This window comes from Chionomys nivalis, chromosome 6 (genome assembly GCF_950005125.1).
Source record: "Chionomys nivalis chromosome 6, mChiNiv1.1, whole genome shotgun sequence".
In the NCBI taxonomy this organism is placed as follows: Eukaryota; Metazoa; Chordata; class Mammalia; order Rodentia; family Cricetidae; genus Chionomys; species Chionomys nivalis.
The window spans coordinates 10,050,196-10,076,400 of NC_080091.1; the positions used below are offsets into that span (position 1 = coordinate 10,050,196).

General features: G+C 39.5%; 1 pseudogene; it reads right to left on the reverse strand.

The window, feature by feature from the left end:
• Positions 1 to 340: 340 nt before the first annotated feature.
• LOC130875650 (vomeronasal type-2 receptor 116-like) overlaps positions 341 to 26,205 on the reverse strand; it is an 80,352-nt pseudogene continuing 54,487 nt past the window's right edge.

The following is a 26,205-nucleotide window of genomic DNA, read 5'->3' on the forward strand; positions in this document are numbered from 1 at the left end:
CCCTAAATGTTATCACATAAAGCACTGCTATAATTCAAAACAAAAAGATTGAGAGGAAAAATCATTTAGTTAATGTGTTATTTATCTAGGTTATTATCATATAATGTATATTGAATATTTATAATGGCTACAAGTTAATAAGCGACATGCATGACTTAATAACATGCATTTTTCAGTAGTGGCCATTCTGAAATAGATTGTCTCTATGTGAGATACAGCAAAGGGCTCTTTCATTTTTGTCTGAACAACATTTCAGAAAAACACACTGAGAAGTGGGTAATAGCTTCACCTGACTTTACTAAGATTTTATGAGAGAGACTTAGTTAATTCATCAAAATGATCAGTTTTTCCTAGATCGTGTTTTGCTCTTAAAACTTTTCAAAGAGTTCTTATCAGGTCTTAGGAGTATTATGTAGCACTTTGGTAAAAAGCCAAGATGGAGAAGACTTCTACAGCCACCATGGTCCTGTCCTTGGTGCTGTGGTAGACAGGGAGGAAGGTGACCCAGACACTGCAGAACACCAGCATGCTGAATGTCAGAAATTTGGCTTCATTGAAGGGATCAGGCAGGTTCCTTGCCAGAAAAGCAACAGAGAAGCTCACTAGGGCCAGGATCCCCAAGTATGACAACACACAGTAGAAAGCAGTGACTGAACCCTAGTTGCACAAAATGATGATGTGACCATGTTCAGAGTGTATATCTGCTTCAATGTAGAGAGGTGAGATTCCCAGCCAGAGTCCAAGGAGAATAAGCTGGATCAGAATACAGATGGGGATGACAAAATTATAGAAGCCTGAGACAAGGAGCCTTCTCATTGTTTTTCCTGGTGTCATGGCTCTAAAGGCCAGAATTACTGTTATAGTTTTGGTCAAAATAGTGGAAAGAGTCAGAGTGAACACCAGAGCAAATGTAATTTGTTGCAATATGCAGGAGGCTGTGTTTGGCTGGCCAATGAAGAGAAATTGGCACAGGAAGCAGAGGAGGAGGGAGACGAGCAGGATGAAACTGAGAGTCCGATTATTGGCCTTCATGATGGGTGAGTCTTGGTGCTTGAGAAAGATTCCCAAAACTACAGCTGTGCTGACAGACAAGCACGGAGCTGTGCAGGCCAGAGCCATGCCTAGAGAATCCTCCAAGGTCAGGAATGTCACTGACTTGGGCAGGCAGCTGTTTCTCTCAGGGTTTGGGTACTCTTGAATTGGGCAAGGGGTACACTCCTGCTGATCTATGGGAGGAAATGAACCAACATGTCAGCTTCTACAATTATTTACTCATTTTACATTCATGCCACAAAGAATGCCTTCTACTGTTGTCCTTTGTAGCCTGGCACATTCTGCTTTACTCCAGTGCCAAGAAGGACAATAACTACTTAAAAAGCCCATTTCTACTATTTGTCATGTCTACCTCAAAATAAGTCATGTTCTGTCTAATTTTTTACTGTTTTTCTGGGGCAATGAAAGTAAAATAGTAACCTCCTTATTTAGATGAAGTAAAACTGTCAAGTGATCCTTTAAATAATTCTAAAATTAAGCCACACCAGCTTGTTCAAACTGTTGGTGCACAGGTTCAGGCCAAATCAGTCAGAAGAACACAAACCCCCTTCTGAAAGTAGAAACTAACCGCCAGAGGTCACACCAGCCACCAGAAATCTAGGGCATAAAGAAAACCAAAGAGGCAACAAAAAAAAATACACACCCAAGAAAGACAAACTCAAAAATCAGTAACTAGAGCTAATCATCCCAAACCCAGATGCCTAAATGTCCATGTAAAAATAAAATGAATGACAGCCAGGGCAATATGGCACCACCACAGCCCAACTACTTTATGACAACAAACATGAGTATTCCAGCACAGACAAAGTGCAATAAAATGAACTTGAAGCAACTTTAATGAGGATGATATATATCCTTAACGAGAATATGAAAAACTCCCTTAAGAAATTAAGAAAAAGCTAACCAGACAGGCCTGCCTGCACCAAGCAAGGTAGGCGCTTTGTTTACGAACTATCCAACCTGCACAGAGATCTGATCTGGGCACCAGGACAGACAGCAGCGGGGTGAGTTTGTGACCAGCGGCGGAAGCAGCCCTGGACAGGGAACTCTGAAGTTCCTCATCCCCCACCCTATACACCCTGGGCTCCCTGCAGGGGCTCTACACCCCGCATACTGCCTCTCTCTTCTTGTCCCACCCAGCTTGCATCCAGAACCCTTCTCCCTTCTGCCCCCTTTCCTCTTTGGGCACATAACACCATCCAGCTCAGTCTGTCTGGCGCTGGGGGCAAATCCTCAGGGCAAGTAGGCAGAGGAGACTTCCTTTGTTTCACTGGCCTGCCTGCAAGGTAGGGGCTTTGTTTACGAACTACCCAACCTACAGGGAGATCTGATCTTGGCACCAGGAGAGCCATCAGTGGGAGAGCTAATCTCGGTACCAGGAGAGCCGTATTTGGGCACGGAGATCTGATATTGGTACCAGGAGAGACATCACTGGAGCACCAGGAGAGCTATCACTGCAGAGTGCCATCACTGGGAAGGTACATCAGTAGGCAAGGAGACCTGATCCGGTAAAAGAAGATCCATAGGGGAGCATTCGGAGAAAGAGATGGGCAAGCGCCAATGCAAGAATTCACCCAACAATCTGAAAAACTATATGAAACCACCAGAACCCAGCGACCTCACAACAGGAGGACATGAACACCTTAATCATGAAGAAGTAGATAAAATTGACTTTATGAAAGTGATTGACGCCCTTAAACAGCATGTAAAAAATGCCCTTATAGAAATGGATGAGAAGTATAACAAAAAGTTTGAAGAATTGAGTAAATCAGTGAATGATACCCTAGGAAACCAAGGAAAAACAATCAAACAGATAATGGAAACAGTTCAAGACTTAAAAACTGAAATGAAGGCAAAGAAGAAAACACAAACAGAAGGCCAGCTGGACAGGAAAATCTAGGTAAACGAATAGAGACTACAGAAGCAAGCATAACCAACAGATTACAAGAGATAAAGAAAGAATCTCAGATTCTGAAGATACCATAGAGAAAATAAACATGCTGATCAAAGAAAACAGTAAGGCCAACAAATTCTCATCACAAAACATTCAGGAAATATGGGACACAATAAAAAGACCAAACCTAAGAATAATAGGAATAGAGGAAGGAGAAGAGGCACAGCTCAACGGTCCAGAAAATATATTTAATAAAATTATAGAAGAAAACTTTCCCAACCTAAAGAAAGATATACCTATGAAGGTTCAAGAAGCATACAGAACCCCGAATAGGCTGGATCAAAAAAAAACATCCTCTCGCCATATAATAATCAAAACACAAAGCATACAGAATAAAGAAAGAATACTAAGAGCAGCATTCCAGACTCTCTGAGCATGGCGGTCAATGAAGACTGATGAGAAGCCAAGGACAATGGCACTAGGTTTCGATCCTAATACATGAACTGGCTTTGTGGGAGCTTAGCCTGTTTGGACGCTCACCTTTCTGGACGTAGATAGAAGGACCTTGGTCTTCCCGCAGGGCAGGGAATTTGGACTGCTCTTCAGTATCGAGAGGGAGGGGGAATGGAGTGGGGGGAGGAGAAGAGGAGTGGGGATAGGGGGAGGGAATTGGGGTAGGGCAATATTTGGGAGGAGGGGAGGGAAATGGGAAATGGGAAGCAGGTGGAAATTTTAATTAAGAAAGAATAAAAATAAATAAATAAGTTAAAAAAAAGAATACTAAGAGCAGCAAAGGAAAAAGGCCAAGTTACTTATAAAGGTAAACCTATCAGACTTACACCTGACTTCTCTATGGAAACCATGAAAGCCAGAAGGTCCTGGATAGATGTACTGCAGAAACTAAGAGACCATGGATGCAAGCCCAGACTACTATACCCAGCCAAGCTTTCGTTCACTATAAATGGAGAAAACAAAATTTTCCAGGATAAAAACAAATTTAAACAATACGTAGCCACAAATCCAGACTTACAGAAAGTAATAGAAGGAAAATCACTAACCAAGGAGTCCAAAAATGACCACAATAACTCAGACATCTAGAGACCCTTTACCAGCGCAACTCAAAGAAGGGAAACACACAAAATCTACTACTAAAAAAGTGACCGGAGTTAACAACCACTGGTCATTAATATCACTTAATGTCAATGGACTCAACTCACCTATAAAAAGGCACAGACTAAGAGATTGGATACGAAAACAGGATCCAACATTCTGCTGTTTACAAGAAACACACCTCAACCACAAAGACAGGCACCTACTCAGAGTAAAGGGTTGGGATAAGGCTTATCAAGTAAATGGACCTAAGAAACAAGCAGGTGTGGCCATACTAATTTCTAACAAAGTTGACTTCAAACTTAAATCAATCAGAAGAGATGGAGAGGGACATTTTCTACTCATAACAGGAACAATTCATCAGGATGAAGTCACAATCCTGAATATCTATGCCCCTAATACAAAAGCACCCACGTACGTAAAAGAAACATTGTTAAAACTCAAGGAAGCCATCAAACCACACACATTAATAGTAGGAGACTTTAATACTCCTCTCTCACCAATGGACAGGTCAATTAGACAGAAACCTAACAGAGAAATAAGAGAATTAATGGAGGTAATGAATCAAATGGACTTAACAGACATCTATAGAATATTCCACCCAAATAGGAAAGAATATACCTTCTTCTCTGCAGCTCATGGAACCATCTCAAAAAGCGACCACATACTCAGTAACAAAGCAAACATCCACAGTTACAAAAAAATATTAATAACCACCTGTATCTTACCACAACACCATGGATTAAAGCTAGAATTCTGCAACAATACTACCCCCAGAAAGCCTACAAACTCATGGAAACTGAATAGTCAACTACTGAACCATACCTGGATTAAGGAAGAAATAAAGAAAGGAATTAAAGTCTTCCTTGAAGACAATGAAAATAAAGAAACAACATACTCAAACCTATGGGACACTATGAAAGCAGTCCTGAGAGGAAAGTTCATAACACTAACTGCCCACTTAAAGAAAACAGAGAAAGCACACATTGGAGACTTAACAGCCCACCTGAAAGCTCTAGAAAAAAAAGAAGCAGACTCACCTAAAAGGGGTAGAAGACTGGAAATAATCAAACTGAGGGCTGAAATCAACAAAATAGAAACACAGAAAACAATTGAAAGAATCAATGAAACAAAAAGCTGGTTCCTGGAGAAAATCAACAAGATTGATAAACCCCTATCCAAACTAATCAAACGGCAGAGAGAGAATTTGCAAATTAATAAGATCAGAAATGAAAAGGGGGACATAACCACAGACACAGAGGAAATTCAGACAATCATTAGATCTTACTACAAAAGCCTGTATGCCACAAAACTGGAAAATGTAAAAGAAATGGACACTTTTTTAGATAAATACCATATACCAAAGTTAAACCAGGACCAGGTAAACAATCTAAATAGACCTGTTAGTCGTGAACAATTAGAAGCTGTTATCAAAAACCTCCCTTCCAAAAAAAGTCCAGGACCAGATAATTTCAGTGCGGAATTCTACCAGAACTTCCAAGAAGACCTAATACCTGTACTCCTTAATGTATTTCACAATATAGAAACAGAAGAGTCATTGCCAAATTCCTTTTATGAAGCTACAGTAACTCTGATACCAAAACCACACAAAGACACAACCAAGAAAGAGAATTACAGGCCAATCTCACTCATGAACATCAACGCAAAAATCCTCAACAAAATTCTGGCAAACCGAATCCAAGAACACATTGGAAAAATTATCCATTATGATCAAGTAGGCTTCATACCAGAGATGCAGGGCTGGTTTTACATACGCAAATCTATCAATGTAATCCATCACATAAATAAACTGAAAGAAAAAAACCATATGATCGTTTCATTAGATGCTGAAAAAGCATTTGACAAAATTCAAGATCCCTTTATGATAAAAGTCTTGGAGAGATTAGGGATACAAGGGTCATACCTAAATTTAATTAAAGCTATATACAGCAAGCCGACAGCTAATATCAAATTAAATGGAGAGAAACTTAAAGCCATCCCACTAAAATCAGGAACACGCCAATGCTGTCCACTCTCCCCATACCTCTTCAATATAGTTCTCGAAGTTTTAGCAATAGCAATAAGACAACATAAGGGGATAAAGGGGATTCAAATTGGAAAGGAAGAAGTTAAACTTGCATTATTTGCAGATGATATGATAGTGTCCATGAGCGACCCCAAAAACTCCACCAAAGAACTCCTACAGCTGAGAAATGCCTTTAGTAATGTGGCAGGATACAAGATCAACTCCAAAAAATCAGTCGCCCTCTTATACACAAAGGATATGGAAGCAGAGAGGGAAATAAGAGAATCATCACCTTTCACGATAGCCACAAAAAGCATAAAATATCTTGGGGTAACTCTAACCAAGGAAGTGAAAGATCTATTTGACAAGAACTTTAAGGCATTGAAGAAAGAAATTGAAGAGGATACCAGAAAATGGAAGGATCTCCCTTGCTCTTGGATTGGGAGGATCAACATAGTAAAAATGGCAATCTACCAAGGGCAATTTATAGATTCAATGTAATCCCCATTAAAATCCCATCAAAATTCTTCACAGATCTTGAAAGGACAATAATCAACTTTATATGGAGAAACAAAAAACCCAGGATAGCCAAAACAATCTTATACAATAAAGGAACTTCTGGAGGCATTACCATCCCTGACTTCAAATCCTATTACAGAGCTACAGTAATGAAAACAGTGTGGTACTGGCATAAAAACAGAGACGTCGACCAATGGAATCGAATAGAAGACCCGGATTTTAACCCACAAACCTATGAACAACTGATTTTTGATAAAGGAGCTAAAAGTATACAATGGAAGAAAGAAAGCATCTTCAACAAATGGTGCTGGCACAATTGGATGTCAACCTGTAGAAGAATGAAAATAGACCCATATCTATCACCATGCACAAAACTCAAGTCCAAATGGATCAAAGACCTCAATATCAATCTGAACACACTGAACCTGATAGAAGAGAAAATGGGAAGTACCCTACAACATATGGGCACAGGAGATCGCTTCCTATGTATAACCCCAGCAGCACAGACATTAAGGGCAACATTGAATAAATGGGACCTCCTGAAACTGAGAAGCTTCTGTAAAGCAAAGGACACTGTCACGAAGACAAAAAGGCAGCCTACTGACTGGGAGATGATCTTCACCAACCCTGCAACAGACAAAGGTCTGATCTCCAAAATATATAAAGAACTCAAGAAACTAGACTTTAAAAGGATAATTAACCCAATTAAAAAATGGGGCACTGAACTGAACAGAGAATTCAACAGATGAAGTTCAAATGGCCAAAAGATACTTAAGGTCATGCTCAACCTCCTTAGCGATCAGAGAAATGCAAATCAAAACAACTTTGGGATATCATCTTACACCTGTCAGAATGGCTAAAATCAAAAACACCAAGGATAGCCTTTGCTGGAGAGGTTGTGGAGATAAGGGTACCCTCATCCATTGCTGGTGGGACTGCAAACTTGTGCAACCACTTTGGAAATCAGTGTGGCGGTTTCTCAGAAAAATTGGGATCAACCTACCCCTGGACCCAGCAATACCACTCTTGGGAATATACCCAAGAGATGCCCTATCATATGACAAAAGCATTTGTCCAACTATGTTCATAGCAGCATTATTTGTAATAGCCAGAACCTGGAAGCAACCTAGATGCCCTTCAATGGAAGAATGGATGAAGAAAGTGTGGAATATATACACATTAGAGTACTACTCTGCGGTAAAAAACAATGACTTCTCGAATTTTGCATGCAAATGGATGGAAATAGAAAATACGATCCTGAGTGAGGTAACCCAGACCCAAAAAGAAGATCATGGGATGTACTCACTCATAATTGGTTTCTAGCCATGGATAGGGGCCACTGAGTCTATAATTTGTGATCCTAAAGAAGCTAAACAAGAGGGTAAACCCAAGGAAAAACATATAGATATCCTCCGAGCTATGGGAAATAGACAAGATTGATGGGCAAAAAATTGGAATCTTGGTGGTGGGGTGGGATTGGGATGAGGGGTGATGGGGAGAGAAAAGTGTGAAGGAGAGGATGAGGGGAACTGGGGGAATCGGGGTGATTGGGGATAAAGGAAGGTTGGATGGGGAGCAGGGAAACTCATACCTTAGTTAAGGGAGCCACCTAAGGGTTGGCAAGAGACTTGAACTTGGAATGGCTACCAGATGCCCAGGGCAATGTCCCCAGTTAGTTCATTGGGGCACCTGAGGATAGGGAACCTGAAATAAACCTATCCTATAATCATACTGATGAATATCTTGCATATCGCCATAGAACCTTCATCTAGCGATGGATGGAGATAGAGACAGAGACCCACACTGGAGCACCGGACTGAGCTCCCAAGGTTATAATGAGGAGCAGAAGGAGAGAGAACATGAACAAGGAAGTCAGGACCATGAGGGGTGCACCCCACCACTGAGACAGTGGGGCTGATCTATTGGGAGCTCACCAAGGCCAGCTGGACTGCTACTGAAAAAACATGGGATAAAACCGGACTCTCTGAATGTGGTGGACAATGAGAGCTGACGAGAGGCCAAGGAGAATGGCACGGGAACCTTCATCTGGCGATGGATCGAGAGAGAGACAGAGACCCAATTTGGATCAACCGTCTGAGCTCTTAAGGTCCAAATGAGGAGCAGAAGGAGGGAGGACATGAGCAAGGAAATCAGGACCACGAGGCGTGCACCCACCCACTGTGACAGTGGAACTGATCTATTGGGAGCTCTCCGAGGCCAGCTGGACTGGGACTGAATAAGCATGGGTTGAAACTGGACTCTCTGAACATGGCGGACAATGAAGGCTGATGAGAAGCCAAGGACAATTGTACTAGGTTTCGATCCTAATACATGAACTGGCTTTGTGGGTGCTTAGCCTGTTTGGATGCTCACCTTCCTGGACCTAGATAGAAGTGGGAGGACCTTGGTCTTCCTGTAGGGCAGGGAATTTGGACTGCTCTTCAGTATCGAGAGGGAGGGGGAATGGACTGGGGGGAGGAGAAGAGGAGTGGGGATAGGGGGAGGGGAGTGGGGGGAGGGGGCAATATGTGGGAGGAGGGGGAGGGAAATGGGAAACGGGGAGCAGTTGGAAATTTTAATAAAAAAGAATAAAAAAATGAGAAAAAAAGAAAATGCTAACCAAAGAATTATAGAAAATCAACTAATGCATAAAAAATGCCAAGAAAAGATAAGAAAAAGAAACAATTGAAGGAAACTATTCATGACATAAAAATCAAAATAGAAGCAATAAAAAACCACAATGTGATGGCATTCAGGATATGAAAAATGGGTTCACGAACAGGAACTACAGATGCAAGCATCACCCACGAAATACAAGAGATAGAAGAGAGGTGTGGCTTTCTCAGACCCAGAGAGATAAAACATTTGCCCATCCAGGTGCTTGCTCTTTCTGGGGTATTCCTACAGGATGCAGCAGAAGTTGGAATTCTTGTTTCCTGTTTTGTGAGTTTTCCCCTTACAATAACTAAAAATATAATTGTTTTATCCTTTAACTAGCCTAGTTATTTCTACACTTGGAGTCCAAAGTTTAGTATACAATTCATGGTCCTGAGTGCACTCACATCCTCTGTTGGGATAGATGTGTATTTAGCCCATGCCCACTCTGTCACCCCCACCTCAACCTTGGCCTGTGCTCAGAGTCAGCAGTTTATTTGGGTATAGAATTCTTGCACAGTGTTTTATCTTGCTACAGATTGGCCTCGGTTCTTTATATGTCCTCATTAAACACCTCAGACCAAGGTGCCTGAGGACTTAGAACTGCTCTGGGCTTCCCCTGTCTGAGCCTACTGTTCCACTGTTCCTACCAATTTGTCTGCATTTGCTATTCTACTGCTTGAGTGACCACCAACCAATCAGGGATATCCACAGAGCATACAGTCTGTGATGAACATTAAAGAACTGTTTTTAATTTGAGCATAGTTCATCATTTAGCACCAGAATCAGATTCAAACCAACCACACAACTACAAGTGGGCTGACACCTACTGACAGTTAACAGTTATTGCACCTATTTCAGTTAACTAAATAAACCACAAGTAAGATTTAGTATCAAAAATATAAATTATAAATTTATAATTTAAAAGATCAAAATGATGGACAATTTAACCATCCAGGAATTCACTAGCTTTTTTACTTATACTGTGTATTATGTCATGCAAGGTTTATATAATTTTCCTCCTACATTATATTTGATTCTGGGTATTAGTGTTGTCTTACATAGTTTTTCTTTAAAAACATGGTATAATAATGGGCCCAAGATAGATCATCCCCATTGCCTCAGTGTGTGGGTGCACCCCTCGCTGTCCTGAGTTCCTTGCTCGTGCTCACTCTCCTTCTGCTCCTCCTTTGGATCGTGAAACTTCAGTCCAGTGCTCCAATGTTGGTCTCTGTCTCTGTCTTCTTTCATCGCCTGATGAAGGTTAATATTCAGGGGGATGCTTATATGTTTTTCTTTGGGTTCACCTTCTTATTTAGCACCAAGGCCAGCTGGCCGGGGACTGAAAAAGCATGGGACAAAACCGGTCTCGCTGAACATAATGGACAATGAGGACTACTGAGAACTGAAGAACAATGGCAATGGGTTCTTGATCCTATTGCATGTAATGGCTTTGTGGGAGCCCAGGTAGTTTGGATGCTCACCTTAATAGACCTGGATGGAGGTGGGTGGTCCTTGGACCTCCCACAGGGCAGAGAAACCTGCTTGCTCTTTGGGCTGAGGAGGAAGGAAGACTTGATTGGGGGAGGGGGAGGGAACGGGAGGTGGTGGCGGGGAAGAGGCAGAAATCTTTAATAATTAAATTAATTAATTAATAAAAAAAATCAGCAAGAAAAAAGAAAAAAAAAAGAAAAAAAAATAATGGGCCCAAGAATGAGGCACTTTTAGAAATAATACAGTCTTTACAGACTGACACTGATCAATTAAAAGGAAAATTCAAAATTCTGGAGAAGGATATAAACAAAACTCAGTCGAATGAGGTACTTTTAGAAATGGTACAATCTTTACAGACTTATAGTAATTTACTAAAAGGAAAATTCAACACTCTGGAGAAGGATACGGCCAATTTGACAAACAAAACTCAGTCTGTGACAGAGGGTGCTGACATATTGAGAAAACTTGTACTATTGAATGTATTATTTGGACTCTGTCAAAGGGATATGATAAGCTGACTGATAGAATGTTTCTCCAAGAAGGTAATATGCGTGCGATAAAAATTAGTGCAAGGATCAGATATTATTTCTACTAGACATACTTCACATCTTGGAATCCTCAGTGAGGGCATTAGAACTGAACAGTGGACAGGAGATCCATACTTTACAAAAGGTAGTGGTAAATAGATTTGAAAAGATTGAAGAATTTATTGAATTTGAAGACCAGGGACAAATGGTACAAAGACAAAAAAATTAGCCTCATCAGTGTGTACCAAATTTACCCAGATTTCTACCTGTCTTTCTGGTGATATCATCAGAATTATCATCTGGCACAAAATACCCTAAGATAATCAAAGAATATGCATGGGAGCCCGTATGACTGATCTAAAAGAAATTAAATAAGCCATTGTATTTTACAAAATACATTTGTATTTTGTTACGGAAATGGTCAAAACATGGGCTTCCAGTAACAAAGAAACACCACAAGACTGGACTCGGTTAATTTTAGTGGTCTTAGAAAATAGACCCCAGTTGCTTTGGCTGTGCTACTTTAGGGGAGAGGCTAAAATTTTAGAGCAATGGGGACAAGCAAAAAGACTTGAGATTTCCCAAGATCAAGATTTGGGCTAAGGACTTTATTCTGATCCTCAGGATCAGGCTCATTACAATGAGCACACCTTCTCCCTATATATCACAGCAGCTTTAAATGCTTGGGACAGGATATAGAAACTAGGAAAGAGAGTTGAATCATATCTTGAGGTTAAACAGGGTAAGAGAAAATCTTTTAGTGACTTTTCACAATGATTAACTAAGGTTGTACAAATAGGGGTATTTAACCCAGAAGCTAAATGTTTACTAATTAAATCTTTGGCTTATGAGAATGCCAACTCACAATGCAAAAGGATCCTTGGACCTTTAAAAAACAGATCAGTACCCATGGTTGAATGGGTCTTGCATACAATGAATGTTGAGACACTTTTCTATGGTATAGACACATGGGTAGGAGAAGCAATATCCAATGGTAAAAGGAGACATCACACCAAATGTTTTAAATGTGGTGGAATGGGACATCTGAGAAGGGATTATAGACAATGAATTCCTAGGAATAATGTCTCCTCTGGAAATGGCAAGAATATGAAGACTCATCCTTCAGGTATATGTAAGATGTGTGGCAAAGGCCAACATTAGTCCAATGAATGTAAGTCAACAAAAGACAGTCAAGGCAACCCAATACCATTGGGAAACTCCATTCACATTCCATGGTGAATGTGGTTTATTCATTCCCAGTTACTGTGGAAAACATGTCTCATGAGGAAAATTTAAAAATCCACTGCCTACTTTAAAAAACTATACTGGTCTGGATGATGGAATAAATGTAGATGATGAGTCAAAAACTTCAGTAGGATATAGGAAACATATATTCTGGCAGACTTCTATAAATTATCAAACACCAAAGCTAAGAGTGTGTATGAATGGCATTTTTATTGAAGGCTTACTAGACATTGGTGCTAATGCATTATTACTCCAGAATCTTGTTTAGACAAAAGGGGGGAGATGATGGGGAACCTTGTTAGCCAATTATCTTTAAGAGGTAGGTCTTAGTTAAGGTGTGGCTTTCTGGAACCCAGAGACAAAAACATGTGCATGACCAGGTGCTTACTCTTTCTGGGTGATTCCCATGGCATGCAGTGGAACTTGTACTTCTAGTTTACTGTTTTGTGAGTTTTCCCCATATAATATAAAAATATAATTGTTTTATCCTTTAGCTAGCCTGCTTTTTTCTACAGATAAGGTCCCCACAAGCCTCTTTCCAGGCTGTGCCCAAACCCCTACCACCAACTGGACAGTGTCCCACCATCAGCCACTCCACCACCCAACCCCACTCACCTGAGCAGCCTCCTCATGGCCAGGCCTTACCTGTAGTCCCATCAGACTACATAGGCATAGGCTTCAACCACACCAATTGGAAAATCATGGGAGTTACTGGCATGTCAACTGGACTGCCCCAAGTCCAGAACCTAATTTAACCCCAGGGCACATACTATGCCCCTTTTCCTTCTATCCAGAATCAGCAAGGCTACTGGACCATGCCACCACCTCTGATGGAATTCCCCTGCTCTAGTGCAATCCCTAACAGCCTGCATGCAGAAGAGAAACCTGTCTTTAGGCTGCATGCAAAGCACACCACCTACTACATACTATGCCACAAAGACCCACCCTACCACTCAACCCCACACACCTGAACATTCTAACCATGGTCAGCCCACTTCTGCAACTCCAGCAGATTACATAGGCACAGGCACAAACCACACCAGATGGAAAATCAGGTGAGAGTCCAGGGACTCTCAACTGGACTGCTCCAAATCCAGTGTATACCTCAAACCCAGGGTACATTCTGTGCCCCTTCATATCTCATCACCAGCAAGGGAGCTTGAACCTGTTCCCACCTCCAGCGGAAGTCCCCGCTCTAGTATAGTTCCTGACAACCTGCAGACTGGTGAGATACCTGCCTCCAGGCTGCACCAAAACCTCTAATAGCCACTAGATGTTGTCTACCAAGACTCACTCTGCTGCCCAACCCCATGAACCTAAACATCCTCCCCATGGCTAATTTTCCCCCTCAGACCCATCAGATTATGTAGGCATTTCCAAATCACACCATTTGGAAAATCAGGCACAAGTATAAACCACAACAGTTGGAAGAACAGACACAGGCACAAGTCACATTGGTTGGAAGAAAAGATTAGTAAACACCAATGTTAGAATGCATTCAATAGCCAAAAAAAAGCAATATTGCACCATCACCAGAACTCAGTGATCCTACAACAGCAACACCAGAAGATTACAATGCAGCCAAACAGAAGAAAACAAAATTAAAATTACTTTAAGGAAGATGATAGAAGTTCTTAAAGAGGAAATGAAAAATTCTCTTAAAGAAGTCAAGGAGAAGACAAACAAAAAAATTGGAAGAAATCAATAAATTTCTGAAAGAAAGCCAAGAATAAAAAACAAACAAACAAAGGAAATCGTTCAAGGCTTGAAAACTGATATAGAAGCAATGAAGAAAACACAAACCAGAGAAATTCTGGAAATGGAAAATGTGAGAAAGAGAGAAGGAACAACAGATACATCAGTAACAAAAACACAAGAGATGGATGAGAGAATATCAGGTGCTGAGAATATGATGGAAGAAATAGATTCATTAGTCAAAGAAAATGATGTTAAATCTAATGAATTCCTAACACAAAATATCCAGGAAATCTGGTACACCTGGAAGACCAAACCTAAGAATAAGAGTGATAGAATGCTGTGGGAGTGACTTCTGCTCCTTCAGCCAATAGCCTTTAATATACCAGCCAACTTGGGCGTGGTCTTTTTTTTTAAAAAAAGAAATGGTAGCCATGTGTTCACTCTCTTGCTTCCGGCTCTGCTTCTGGATGTTAGACTTCAATTCTGATCACGCAGAGGGCTGTTTTCTGGAATGGTGATATGTAAGTTTTTCTCTCTTTATATAAATAACCCTTTTATTAATCATTATTCCAAACTGGTGTGGGTTGTTGTGTGACTTACTCCTTCAATAGAATAAGAAGAATCCCAACTCAAAGGCACAGAAAATATATTCACCAAAGTCCAAGAAGAAAACTTTCCTAACTTAAAGAAGGACACACCTATAAAGGTATGAGAAGCTTACAGAACACCAAATAGGCAGGACCAAAAAAGAACCCTCACCACATAATAATAAAAACACTAAACATATAGAATAATGAAGGAATTCTATTGTTCAAAAGAAAAAGACCAAGTAATGTATAAAAGCAGACCTATCAGAATTATACCAGAGTTCTTTTTTTATTATTTAATTAAAATTTTCCACCTCTGCCCCTCCTCCCATTTCCCTCCTGCTCCCCCCATCTCCTTTCCTCTCCCTCTCCAGTCCAAAGTGCAGTCGGGGTTCCCTGCCCTGCGGGAAGTCCAAGGTCTTCCCCACTCCATCAAGGACTAGGAAGGTGAGCATCCAAACAGACTAGGCTCCCACAAAGTTATTACATACAGTAGGATCAAAACCCAGTGCCATTGTCCTTGGCTTCTCAGTCAGCCCTCCTTGTCAGCCACGTTCAGGAGTCTGATTTGATCACATGCTCCATCATCCAGCTGGCCTTGGTGAGCTCCCATTAGATTAGCCCCAAAGTCTCAGTGGGTGGGGGCACCCTCACGGTCCTAACTTCCTTGCTCATGTTCTCCCTCCTTCTGCTCCTCATTTGGACCTTAGGAGTTCAGTCCAGTGTTCCAATGTGGGTCTCTGTCTCTAGCTTCATCCATCGCCAGATGAAGTTTCTATGGTGATATGCAAGATATTCATCAGTATGGCTATAGGATAGGGCCATTTCAGGCTTCCCCTCCTTAGCTTCCCAAGGATCTAGCTGGGGACATCTCCTTGGACACCTGGGAACACCTCTAGAGTCAAGTCTCTCTCCGACCCTAAAATGGCTCCCTTAATTAAGATATAGACTTCCCTACTCCCATATCCACCCTGCCTCCATCCCAATCGTCCCATTCCCCAAGCTCTCCCCATCCTCCCCTTCTCACTTTTTTCTCTCCATTTCCCCTTTCCCCCACCCCATTCCCACCCCCAAGTTTCCAATTTTTGCCTGGCAATCTTGTCTTCTTCCAATATCGGGAGGATAACTATATGTTTTTCTTTAGGATCACCTTCTTATTTAGCTTCTCTAGGATCTCATATTATAGGCTCAATGTCATTTATTTATGGCTAGAATCCACTTATGAGTGAGTACATACCATATTCAAATTTTTGGGTCTGAGTTACCTCACTCACTATAGTGTTTTATATTTCCATTCATTTGCACGAAAAATTCAAGATGTCATTGTTTTTTACCGATGAGTAGAACCCTAATGCATACATATTCCACACTTTCTTTATCCACTCTTCCATTGAGTGACATCTAGGTTGTTTCCAGTTTCTGGCTATTACAAATAATGCTACTATGAACATAGTTGAACAAATGCTTTTGTAGTATGATAGAGCATATCTTGGGTATATTCCCAAGAGTGGTATTGCTGGATCCTGGGGTAGGTTGATCCCGAATTTCCTGAGGAACTGCCACACTGATTTGCAGAGTGGTTGCACAAGTTTGCATTCCCACGAGCAATGGATGAGTGTTCCTCTTACTCCACATCCTCTCCAGCAAAAGCTATCATTGGTGTTTTTGATTTTAGCCATTCTGACAGGTGTAAGATTATACCAGAGTTCTTTTTTTTATGGAAAAAAGTTGTGCTAATTTATTTGGAGAAATTAATAGCAATTATTCCAAAAGTGATAGACTTAAGCTTATAATGAGAATTTTTTGGATTCTTCCCCGAATTATACGTGATGCTCCAATAACTGGAGCTTGTGCATTTTATACTGATGCAAATAAATCAGGGAAGGCAGTTTACAAATCAGAAAACTTAAGTAAGGTAGAACAAAATCCTGAGGGGGGCACCCACCCACTGAGAAGGTGGGGCTGATCTATTGGGAGCTCACCAAGGCCAGCTGGACTGGGACTGTAAAAGCATGGGATAAAACTGGACTCTCTGAATATGGTGGACAATGAGGGCTGTTGAGAAGCCAAGGACAATGGCACTGGGTTTTGATCCTACTGCATGTACTGGCTTTGTGCGAGCCTAGCCTGTTTGGATGCTCACCTTCCTAGACCTGGTTGGAGGGGGGAGGACCTTGGACTTCCCACAGGGCAGGGAACCCTGACTGCTCTTTGGACTGGAAAGGGAAGGGGAGGGGAGTGGAGTGTGGGGAGTGGGTGGAGGGGGAGTAAAAGGGAGGTGGGGAGGAGGCAGAAATTTTTAATGAAAAATAAATAAAATAAATAAAAATCAATAAAAATATAAAATAAAAAACTATCCTATACAAAAAATATGCAAGACAACTCTTTCTGTATATTGTAAATAAGTAACTATATTAAGAGGTTCTTTAAAATCCCTAATCACCATAAGAATAGCATATAATTCTGCCTTCTGGACAGAATTATAAGGATTTTTCTACCAGAGTTCTTAATGGAGTCTCTTAGAGCCACCAGAAGGTTCTGGACAGACATTTCACAAATAATAAGAGAACATAGATACTAGTCCAGACTACTATACCCAGCAAAATTTTCAATCACCATAGACACAGAAAGTAAGATATTTCATGACAAAACTTGATTTAACCAATGAATAAAAAATAAAATTTATGCCCTGGCAATGCTGAGAAACATTCAGGGTAGTTCACATATGGTAGTTCTGCTGAATTTGTCCATGTTTGGTTTCATGGTCTAAGTTGATGATGATGATTGACCTGGTCTCTTCCTCAAGAGGGCACCAGATCTCATTACAAATGGTTATAAGCTACCATGTGGTTGCTGGGAATTGAACTTAGGACCTTTGGAAGAGTAGACAGTGCTCTTTATTGCTGAGACATCTCTCCATCCACAAATGCAGCACAAAAGAATGTACTAGAAGGAAACTCCAACCCAAGAAACTCAGTTACATTCATGAAAATAAGGCAATAAATAATCTCACAACATCTAAACCCAAAGGTGGGAAACACAAATATTAGTATCACTACCACCAAAATCCAAAATGAGAAAAAATAGCAATCACTGATCAATCACATCAGTTAGTATCAATGGACTCAATTCACCATAAAAGAGACAGACTAACAGGATATATATGAAAAGAGGATACCTTCTTCTATTGTAGGCAAAAATCACACCTCAGTCTCAAAGACAGACATTACCTCAGAGTATAGGGTTTGATTTTCCAATCAAATTGTCTGAAGAAGGAAGTCAGTGTAGTTACCCTAATATCTAACAAAATAAGAATTTCAACTAAAATTAATCAAAAGAGATGGAAAAGGACACTGTATACTGATCAGAGGATAAACCCATCAAGATGAAGTCTCAATTCTGAACATCTATGCCCAATATACAAGAGCACCCATATTTGTAAAAGAAACATTTCTAAAGTTTAAATCAAACATCAAACCCCATACACTAACAGTAGGAAATTTCAACACCCAGCTTCTACCAATGGACAGGTCTGATCAACAGAAATTTAACAAGGAAATAAGGGAGTTAACAGATGTCATGACTCAAGTGAACTTAACGGACATCTACCAAACATTTCACCCAAACACAAAAGAATATACCTTCTTCTTAGCACATACTCAGGAATCAGGAAAATCACAGAAGATACAAAAACATAGAATAACACTTTGTTATCAGATCACCAAGATTTAAAGTTAGAGTTCAATAACAACACAAACTACAGAAATCCTACAAACTCATGGAAATGGAATAATTCTCAACTGAATCACCAGTGGGTCAAGAAGAAATAAAGAAAGAAATCAAAGACTTCTTAGAATGCAAAGAAAATGAATCCACAACATACCCAAACTTATGGGACACTGTGAAATCATTGCTATGAGGAAAGTTCATAGCACTAATTGCCTACATAAAGAATTTTGTAAGCAATTTAACAGCACACATGAAAGCTCTAGAACAAAAAGAATTAAACTCATCCAGGAGTATGGACTACAGGAATAGCCAAACTGAATGTTGAAATTAATAAAATGGAATCATGGAGAACATATAGAATCATTGAAACAAAGAGTTGGTTCTTTGAGAAAATGAACAAGATAGACAAACCTTTATCCAAAATAATCAAAAGGCAGAGAGAACATGCTCAAACCAAGAAAATCAGAAATGAAAAGGAGGATATAACACAGACACTGAGGAAATCCTGAGAATCATTGTCATACTTCAAAAACCCTCTACTCCACTAAATTGAAAAACCTAAAAGAAATGGACAGCTTCCTTGATAGGTACAACATACCAAAATGAAATTAAGACCAGGTAAACAATTTAAACAGATATAGAACTTCTAAGGAAATAGAAACAATTATTAAAATTCTTCCAACCAAAAAAGGCCAGAATGAGATTTAGTACAGAATTGTTTTAGAAATTCAAAGAAAATCTAATATCAATACTCTTCAAATTGTTGCACACAATAGAAACAGAAGGAATATTGCCAAATTCTTTTTATGAAGCTATAGATATCCTGATACTCAAAACAAACAAATATGCAATAAAGAAAGAGACCAATGTCCCTCATGAACATTGATGCAAAAATACTTAAAAAGGCACTGGCAAATACAGTCCAAGAATATAAAACAAATCCATTATGATCAAGTAGGAATGATCAAGAGATGCAGGTATGGTTCGATATACAAAAATATGTCAATGAAATTGACCATATAATCAAAGTGAAAAAAATCCACATAAACATTTCATTAGATGTTGAAAAAGCCTTTGATAAAATCTAACACCTCCTCATGATAAAGGTTCTGGTGAGGACATGGATACAAGGAACATACCTAAACCTAAAAAAAGCAATAGACAACAAGCTGACAGACAACATCAAACAGAGAGAAACTCTAAGCACTTCCTCTAAAACTTTGAACAAGATAATGCCATCCACTGTCTCCACATCTATTCAACATAGTACTTGAAGTTCTAGCTAGAGCAATAAGAATACAAAAGGATTACCTCACTCAATATGATTGGAATATTTTTTCCAACCATTTACTCTGAGACAATGTCTGTCTTTGAGGTTAAGGTGTGTTTCTTTTATGCAGAAGATGGATGAATTCTGTTTTTGTGTTTAACCTGTTAGCCTGTGCCTTTTTATAGGTGATTTGAGTCCATTTATATTAAGGGATAATAATGACCAGTGATTGCTATCTCCCATTAATTTAAATTTCATTGTTGGTGATGTTAATTTGTGCATTTCCCCTTCTTTGGAATGTGCTGCTATGAGACCATCAATTGTCAGTGTTTTTGTTGATGTAGCCAACTTCCTTGGGTTGGAGTTTTTCTTCTAGATATTGAGTGAGGTAACATAGACACAGAAAGACAATTATTACATGTACTCACTCACAAGTAGGTTTTAAACATAAAGCGAAGAAAACCAGCCCACAAATCACAATCCCAGAGAACCTAAACTCCAATGAGGACCCTAAGAGAGACATTCATAGATCTAATCTACATGGAAGTAGAAAAAGACAAGATTTCCTGAGTAAATTGGGAATATGTGGACCTTTGGAGATGGCTTAAAGGGAAGGGAGAGTCAGGGAGAGAAGCAGAGAAAAATGTAGAGCTCAAAAAATAAATAAAAGTAGTGTTGTATACTTTAATTCCATGTGTGGTATATTTTGGAAACAGCCCCACATGTATTTGTCCTGCCAGGGATTATTTTTAGGAAAGAATTATTGAATTCATTTATTCAAGGAACACACAGGTAGCATGGTCATGTGCACACCTCACATTGCCTGGGCAGCCTCTAGTATGGATCACAGCTAGAGCTGAGGTGAAACTATCATAAAGAAAGACAGGTTTTGGAAAAATGGATGCAGATGACACAATAACATTAGGACTGCCACACAAATGTTCACACCTTGTGTGGAATCAGCAGTGATTACTATTGAATATGGGGATGAATGAAAGAGACATGATTCTACATTGCAACATTATGGTTACTTCTTTCTCCTCTACATTAACAAGCAATTTGAGGAAAAGTATTTTATTACCAGTTTGATTGGAAATGTGTCTCTCTGGACAAAACAAACAAGAAAAACAGCAGATAGGTCTGTCTTTTCCTAGAATTTTCCAGAAACCTGGACCACACCTCTGTGTACATACAGATTCAGGAGTCTAAGGGAAAAACAGAAAACCTGGTCATGATTTTGTACCTCAATCACAGGCTTAAGGTAATTTTAAGCCAAGCAATTTAAACTGCATGAAGACTATGAAAGTTGTACATATTTATGAGTCACTGTGAAGTGTCCATACGGAAATGTAGAGTGTAGAGTTGAAGTTGGCACACTTCAAGATGCTAAATGTTCAAAGTGTCTTTATGCTGACCAAACTGTGACTCACTTCTGCTAGCTTTTGTGAAATGTGTAGAACATTCATATAGTGTCTCCTGTGAAAGTGAAAGCCAAAACTCCTTCTTTGTATGAATTACAAATCAGTTGAATTGTCAGGCAGAAACCCAGTCACACTTGCCTATCTGCTTCTACTTTTAGCTTACCAAGTTTGTAGTCACAAACATTCACTCTGATTGACATGTCCCATGAAAGAGAGTTTGGCCATTGGTAGGTGATCAAAGTTTCTCCTGACTTCATGACATGTTGATGTTCCAGAGAAACTGAATTATGATTTATTACTGTGAGTTTCATCCTTCACCCCCTATGCTCATAGTAATACCATGCTTTTTCTTTCAAACATTAATGACATAATCATTTAGCATTTTTTAAACCATTTTTTTCTAAGTTAATTCCATTAATCACTATACTTTTAACAAAACTTCAGTTTGTTGATATTTTGGAAAATGTGTATACAAAAAAAATTTCTATCTTTACGTTAGATATAATTTATCTAATATATTTCCTTCTTGTCATAATTTGGACTCATCATCTGCCTCATAAATATCTACATATTGGGATGGAGAACTTGCCCAGCATTTAAGAGTGCATATTACTCTTGCAGAGAAACCCTAAGGCCAGCTCCCAGCACACAAAAATAGTACTTTACAAACATTGACTATAGAGATGATTTATTTACATATTCATAATTTAATTCTTTATAAGGACAATGGGCAAGTTTGAGTATGAATTGTGTTCAATGGAGAGATGCCCTGAGCATCTACATGCATGTATAATAAAATGTATATGTGCATACACATGGAAATATACATACAATAATATATGTAGCCATAAATACTGATCTATTCATTCATTATAATATGAATAAACGCATAAAAGTTCAAATTCAATTCAAACTAATTCTACCTACAGGAATTAGCTAACAATACGTTCTTGTTTGTTTGTATATGCCTATGCGTATGTTCATGTATATACATATACATGACTTTGACATACATATATCAAAGTCAAATTTAAAAGATTTATTAAATATTGCTAAAACTCAAGGCAGACATCAAATCACACACACTAGTAGTAGGAGACTTCAACACACCTCTCTCACCAATGGACAGGTCAATCAGACAGAAAACTAATAGAGAATTAAGAGAATTGTTGGAGGTAATGAATCAAATGGACTTAACAGACATCTATAGAATACTCCACCCAAATAGGAAAGAATACACCTTCTTCTCTGCAGCTCATGGAACCTTCTTGAAAATTGACCACATACTTGGAAACAAAGGAAACCTCCACAGATAGAAAAAAATATCAGTGTCCACCTGTGTCTTATCAGATCACCACGAATTAAAGTTAGAAGGCACCAACAATGCTACCCCCAGAAAGCTGACAAACTCATGGAAACTGAAGAGTCAACTACTGAACCGCACCTGGGTCAAGGAAGAAATTAAGAAAGAAATTAAAGTCTTCCTTGAATTTAATGAAAACAAAGAGGCAACATACTCAAACCTATGGGACACGATGAAAACAGTGTTAAGAAGAAAGTTCATAGCACTAAGTGCCCACTTAAAGAAAACAGAAAAAGCATACATTGGGGACTTAACAGCACACCTGAAAGCTCTAGAAAATAAAAAAAGAAGCAGACGCACCCAGGAGGAGTAGAAGACTGGAAATAATCAAACTGAGAGCAGAAATCAACAAAATAGAAACACAGAAAACAATCCAAAGAATCAATGAAACAAAAAGTTGGTTCTTGGAGAAAATCAACAAGATTGACAAACCCCTATCCAAACTAATTAAACGATAGAGAGAGAACACGCAAATAAATAAGATCAGAAATGAAAAGGGGGACATAACCACAGACACAGAGGAAATTCAGACAATCATTAGATCTTACTACAAAAGCCTGTATGCCACAAAACTGGAAAATGCAAAAGAAATGGACACTTTTTTAGATAAGTACCATATACCAAACCTAAACCAAGACCAGGTGAACGATCTAAATAGACCTGTTAGTCGCGAAGAATTAGAAACAGTTATCAAAAATCTCCCTTCCAAAAAAAGCCCAGGACCAGATGGTTTCAATGCAGAATTCTACCAGAACTTCCAAGAAGAGCTAATACCTATACTTCTTAATGTATTTCACAATATAGAAACAGAAGAGTCATTGCCAAATTCCTTTTATGAAGCTACAGTTACCCTGATATCAAAACCACACAAAGACTCAACCAAGAAAGAGAATTACAGGCCTATCTCACTCATGAACATCGACGCAAAAATTCTCAATAAAATACTGGCAAACCGAATCCAAGAACACATTAGAAAAGTTATCCATTATGATCAAGTAGGCTTCATTCCAGAGATGCAGGGCTGGTTCAACATATGCAAATCTATCAATGTAATCAACCATATAAATAAACTGAAAGAAAAAACCATATGATCCTTTCATTAGATGCTGAAAAAGCAATCGACAAAATTCAACACTCCTTTATGATAAAGGTCTTGGAGAGATTAGGGATACAAGGGTCATACCTAAATATAATAAAAGCTGTTTACAGCAAGCCGACAGCTAACATTAAATTAAATGGAGAAAAACTCAAAGCCATCCCACTAAAATCAGGAACACGACAAGGATGTCCACTCTCTCCATACCTCTTCAATATAGTGCTTGAAGTTCTAGCAATAGCAATAAGACAACATAAGGGGATGAAGGGGATCCATATTGGAAAGGAAGAAGTTAAGCTTTCATTATTTGCAGATGATATGATAGTATACATAAGCGACCCCAAAAACTCTACCAAAGAACTCCTACAGCTGATAAACACCTTTGGTAATGTGGCAGGTTACAAAATCAACTCCAAAAAATCAGTTGCCTTCCTATACACTAAGAATAAGGAAGCAGAGAGGGAAATCAGAGAAGCATCACCTTTCACGATAGCCACAAACAGCATAAAATATCTTGGGGTAACTCTGACCAACGAAGTGAAAGATCTATTTGGCAAGAACTTTAAGTCTTTAAAGAAAGAAATTGAAGAGGACACCAGAAAATGGAAGGACCTCCCTTGCTCTTGGATTGGGAGGATCAACATAGTAAAAATGGCAATTCTACCAAAAGCAATCTATAGATTCAATGCAATCCCCATCAAAATCCCATCAAAATTCTTCACAGATCTGGAGAAGACAATAATCAACTTTATATGGAGAAACAAAAAAACCAGGATAGCCAAAACAATCTTATACAATAAAGGATCGTCTGGAGGCATTACCATCCCTGACTTCAAACTCTATTACAGAGCTACCGTATTGAAAACAGCTTGGTACTGGCATAAAAACAGAGAAGTCGACCAATGGAATCGAATAGAAGACCCTGACTTTAGCCCACTAACCTATGAACACCTGATTTTCGATAAAGGAGCTAAAAGTATACAATAGAAAAAAGAGAGCATCTTCAACAAATTGTGCTGGCAAACTGGATGTCAATCTGTAGAAGAATGAAAATAGATCCATATCTATCACCGTGCACAAAACTCAAGTCCAAATGGATTAAAGACCTCAATACCAGTCCAAACACACTGAACCTGATAGAAGAGAAAGTGGGAAGTACTCTACAACACATGGGCACAGGAGACCACTTCCTACGTATAACCCCAGTAGCACAAACACTAAGGACATCATTGAATAAATGGGACCTCCTGAGACTGAGAAGCTTCTGTAAAGCAAAGGACACTGTCACTAAGACAGAAAGGCAACCCACTGACTGGGAGAAGATCTTTACCAACCCCGCAACTGACAAAGTTCTGATATCCAAAATATATAAAGAACTCAAGAAATTAGACCGTAAAAGGTTAATCAATCCAATTATAAAATGTGGCACTGAGCTGAACAGAGACTTTTCAACAGAAGAAGTTCAAATGGCCAAAAGACACTTAAGATCGTGCTCAACTTCCTTAGCAATCAGGGAAATGCAAATCAAGACAACATTAAGATACCATCTTACACCTGTCAGAATGGCTAAAATCAAAAACACCAATGATAGCCTCTGCTGGAGAGGTTGTGGAGAAAGGGGCACTCTCATCCATTGCTGGTGGGAATGCAAACTTGTGCAACCACTTTGGAAAGCAGTGTGGCGGTTTCTCAGGAAAGTCGGGTTCAACCTACCTCTCGACCCAGCAATACCACTATTGGGATTATACTCAAGAGATGCCCTAACATACAACAAAAGTATATGCTCAACTATGTTCATAGCAGCATTGTTTGTAATAGCCAGAACCTGGAAACAACCTAGATGCCCTTCAATGGAAGAATGGATGAAGAAAGTATGGAATATATACATATTAGAGTACTACTCAGCAGTAAAAAACAATGACTTCTTGAATTTTGCATACAAATGGACGGAAATAGAAAACACTATCCTGAGTGAGGTGAGCCAGACCCAAAAAGAGGAACATGGGATGTACTCACTCATATTTGGTTTCTAGCCATAAATAAAGGACATTGAGACTATAATTTGTTATTCTAGAGAAGCTAAATAAGAAGGTGAACCCCAATAAAAACATATAAGAATCCTCCTGAATATTAACCTTCATCAGGCGATGAAAGAAGACAGAGACAGAGACCAACATTGGAGCAATGGACTGAAGTCTCACGATCCAAAGGAGGAGCAGAAGGAGAGAGAGCACGAGCAAGGAACTCAGGACCGCGAGGGGTGCACCCACACACTGAGGCAATGGGGATGTTCTATCGGGAACTCACCAAGGCCAGCTGGCCGGGGTCTGAAAAAGCATGGGACAAAACCGGTCTCGCTGAACATAACGGACAATGAGGACTACTGAGAACTGAAGAACAATGGCAATGGGTTCTTGATCCTATTGCACGTAATGGCTTTGTGGGAGCCCAGGTAGTTTGGATGCTTACCTTAATAGACCTGGATGGAGGTGGGTGGTCCTTGGACCTCCCACAGGGC